The 4,683-nt window shown below is 32.8% G+C and overlaps 1 non-coding gene across 1 annotated transcript; it reads left to right on the forward strand.

The window, feature by feature from the left end:
* The first annotated feature begins 226 nt into the window (after positions 1–226).
* LOC120068698 lies at positions 227–343 on the forward strand. The gene has a single exon (XR_005479326.1). It is a non-coding gene; the product is annotated as a U5 spliceosomal RNA (small nuclear RNA).
* The last annotated feature ends 4,340 nt before the right edge of the window (positions 344–4,683 follow it).

Here is a 4,683-nt window from a genome sequence, read left to right on the forward strand (position 1 = left end):
TCTTTGTGCTGCCTTCCTTTCCCAACTTTGAGTCCTCTAAAACGGATATACAAAATTTATATCGTAAAACTTGTGTATGCTAAACACAAAAAGAACCATTATTAAAAAAATTAGATCTAATATTTAAATTAGCCACAAAATACAATTTGGTTTTACAACTTTTTTTTTAAAGTTTATTACATAAGGGTACTTTGATCTGTTAAGCTATTAAGAAATTTGTCTATTTAGCCGGGCAGTGAACACAAGGCGAACTATTCTCTCGCCTTTTACTAAAGAATACCGTGTGTTCGTCGCATGCACCGGCATACGCCTATTTTTGGAGGATTTTCTCTTCTTAGAGAATTTCCTACGGCCATAGTTAAGGGTTTTTACTTCAATTTTTAATTCTACGTCGATAATTTAACTTTTTGTAAAAGAGCGTACACATGACATATATTTACTACATTTATCTCAAATATTTATCAAATTTGACTTTATCTCTACTAATAAAAGAACATTATCTAAGTTTATATAGGTTTTTAATGTTGAAGAAAAATCGAAGAAACTGTTGTTACATTTTCAATATGATCATCTTTTATTAAAAGAAACTGTTACATTTTTAGTATTTTTTCTTTTGGACTTTCTTTTGGAGTGCACGTAGTGGTACCATCTATTCCTAAGATATACAACTTCAACAAGAAAAGCTTTTGAATAATTGATCAGAAGAAGGGTATTCTTAGTTGAAAGGATATTCTTAGTTGTAGAGCTTTGAGCTCAACCTTTCAATGTAGAGTCGTTTGAAGTACACAACTTTTAAGATGAGTTATTGTAACTTGGAGAGGACAGGCCAGAGAATAATTTATTACATCGGTAGTTGATATTATATCTTATAGAGAATTTGAATCTCCTTAAAAAGAGTAAGATATTCGTGCCTGAACCTAATTGTTAACGTATTTGTTTTCTCAATATTTTCTTCATTTTTCTCTGTTATTTGAAATTTCCCCATTAATTTTAAGGAGATTTAGAGATGGAGTCTACTATTGAGAAATCAAATGAGAATGTCGGAGATCTCAACAAGCATTTCGATTTAAGGAGCACACTTTAAGAGATGGAAAGGGAAAATGTTGTTCTACCTTAATCTTCTCAAACTGGTTTATGTCCTCTCAGAAAGGAAAAATAAAACCCAAGAAGATTAATACTGAAAGCATGGATCTTAAAGAGTTCATGGGATACCAAGAGAAAATTGATAAGTATGAGAAAGATGAATACAAATGTCGGCATTGTCTTTTAAATTTTTTTATTGATCATTTTTATGATTATTATGATATACATTCACATCTGTCAAAAAAATATGGAAAGCTTTGCAGAGTAAATATGATATTGAAGAAGCACGCGCGAAAAAAATATGCAGTAAGTCGCTTCTTTCACTTTCAAATGGTAGATGGAAAGTCTGTAGTAGATCATGCATAAGAGTTTCAGATGATAATGGCTAAAGAAGAATCTGAAGGGATTAAGATTGGAGACAATCTTATTGTTGCCGACATAATTGATAAGCTTCCACCATCATGGAGAGAATTTAAAAAATATGCTTCATAAGCAAAAGGAAATCTCTTTAAAAGTATTAATTACTCGCATTTGTTGTAATGAGGTTGGTGGAACACTAGTTTGTTGGAATGAGGTTGATGGAAGACAATTATTATGGCCAGAGTTGATACAAATGACTTCGTATAGTGTTGAGTTAATAAGAGAAAAATTTGAGAATAGCTCGAGAAAGACATAAAAGTTATACAGACAAACGAAGAAGAGAGTTCAAATTTGAGATTAAAGACCGAGTATTTCTTAAGCTATCACCATAGAAGGGGATACCCAGGTTTGACAGGAAAGGTAGTTGAGCCCAAGAAATATAGGACCTTATGAGATAGTTGAACGAATCGGGGCAACAACTTACAAATTAGTTTACCTACTAGTTATTAAAAATACATGATGTTTTCCATGTATCTATGTTCATGAAGTATGTACCAGATCCTACTCATATTTTTCATGATCAGCCAGTATAGTTGAAGTAAAACTTATCATATGGAGAGGAACAAGTTCATATTCTAGACAAGAATGAACAGGTGTTAAGGAATAAAACTATCACATTGATTAAAGTCATATGGAGGAACCATGAAATATAGGAAGCCACATGGGAAGATAAGGAGCAAATGAAAAGCAAATATTCACACATGTTCACATGATTAAGCTTAAGGAAAATTTTTAGGACAAAATTTCTCAAAGGGGAAGACCAATTGTAAACCCCTTAACCTATTTTACTAGTTAATCATGTTAAGTCCACCTAATCATGTTTTTAATTCTTGTAAACATATAGCTAAAATGTTAGAAAATAATTGAAATAATATGAAAGATATAATGAGCATGTGTGTGCATAATTAATTAAATAATATTTATTTAATTAATTAACACAATTAATTAAATAACACTTATTAACTAATTAGCACATTAATTAAATAACTATTTATATATTAAATCCAATTTAACGTATATATATTTAATCATTGTAAACATCATATGTACATGTGCAACACCTCTCTATTAATTAATTACTTGTGAATTTAGTTCACTTGAATTAATTATTTGAATATTATTCAAATGTTTCTTTTCAATTTAACTTGATTTATAGATCATATCTATAATCAATTACATATTAATCATATTAATATACAATTTCCTAAAATTGATTTGAACAATTTAAATCATCCCTCTTTAATATCCTTTAGTGAGCTAACAAGAGGACCTAGTGGACTTGTAGATCAAAAGCTCCAACGATATGAGATTAATTGGCTAAACTCATAAACCAAGTTAATCAATATTCGTTAATTGTGGGTACACTTCATTAAAGACCCACAACTGCGCTCTTCTCACTATAGATATATTTCTGTGTCCAAGGATATTGACCAATAACAGCAAGTTAGTCCTTCACGAGTGTTCAAAACTCCAATTGGGTCAAATTATCATATTACCCTTGGGTTACCTCTGACTCCTTAAGTATCAGTGTTCCTCTAATGAACAACCTGTTTATGGTCTAACCAATAAACAGAAACCCCTCTTGGGCCAATGAGAGGGTAGAGCCCTTTTGTTCAAGTTCCAGAGACACCACTTAAGGAAACACTCATCTACTTACTCTGGAGATAGGAAAAAGTAAATTCCATCTTGTATTATTATGTTACCAGCTCCATACTCGATCTTTTCCCTAAAATGGTAAGCATATTGAGTTGGCGAACTAGCCATCCTCACCTATACAAATCAAAGGACAATCTCTCTTGAATAGAAGTTCATAATATACTCAGGATTAAGACTAAGTTGCCTAGGTCATTCTATTAAAATAGAAACCTAACTAATTAACGGTGTTACATCTAGTGGTTATTATTTCGTGGTCCGGTCTTATGCAAACTCATTGCATAGGATACCCTATTCGCGTGTCACCTACACGAACACGTTGGATAATTGCATTTGTATCAAATACAAAATGGGTCGTATCCATAGTGTTATTGGGATAAGGTACCAAGCCTTATCCCTACTATAAATTATTTAGGTTGTATCTTGAACATTGATCCCAGTCTGTTTCCATATACAGTTTAAGATTCATATGGCAGCCTTTTGGATGTTAGTTTATTGGATTTAGGGTTATTTAGACAAAATAGAAAAAAAAAAACACAATGACAATTATTGAATTAACATCTATAACTATTTATTGATGACGGTTAAGTAATAACACTTACTATCCACGAGTTTTAGGGCATAAAACCTAACAAACTCCCACTTTAACTAAAACTCTAGTTAGTGGGTTGTACATAATATCATAATCCGAAAGGTGGAATAATGCTAAATAAATACAATAAACTAGGGGATCCATATACCTATTACACATCTCCCACTTGCCTTAGATTATACAATGTACATGTCTCGTGACCTAGATTCTCTAGATGACACTCAAACACTTTAGCTGAGGGAGCCTTCGTAAATGGATAAGCAATGTTGTGCTCTGAGGCAATCTTCATGACGATCACATCTCCTCGTTGCACAATCTCCCATATCAGGTGATACTTCCTCTCAATATGCTTTCCTTGTTTGTGACTGCCAGGTTCTTTAGAGTTGGCTACTGCATCGTTGTTGTCACAGTATAAAGTGATGGGTAATTCCATATTTGGAACCACTTCCAAATTGCTTAGAAACTTCCTAAGTCAAACTACTTCCTTTATTGCTTCATAAGCAACTACATACTCAGCTTCCATAGTGGAATCTACAATTCATCCTTGCTTGATGCTAAGCCATACTACAACTCCCTTGTTCAGGGAAAATACTGATCCTGATGTGGATTTCCTAGAATCCTTGTCAGTTTTGAAATCAGAGTCAATGTATCCTTCAAGGATCAAATTCTTAGCTCCATAAATCAGCTTATAGTCCTTCGTTCTTCTAAGATACTTGAGGATGTTCTTAACCGTAGTTCAATGGTCTAACCCTGTATTGGACTGGTATCTACTAACTATTCCCACTATATAACAAATGTCTAACCTAGTGCAGAGCATAGGATACATTAAGTTGCCCATAGCTGAGGCATAGGGAATATGTCTCATATCCTCAACTTCTTGGACACTATTCCTTAGACAAGTGAACCCTTTTCCTGAAAGGTAATAAACCCTTCTT

Source organism: Benincasa hispida, chromosome 12, assembly GCF_009727055.1.
Source record: "Benincasa hispida cultivar B227 chromosome 12, ASM972705v1, whole genome shotgun sequence".
Classification (NCBI taxonomy): domain Eukaryota; kingdom Viridiplantae; phylum Streptophyta; class Magnoliopsida; order Cucurbitales; family Cucurbitaceae; genus Benincasa; species Benincasa hispida.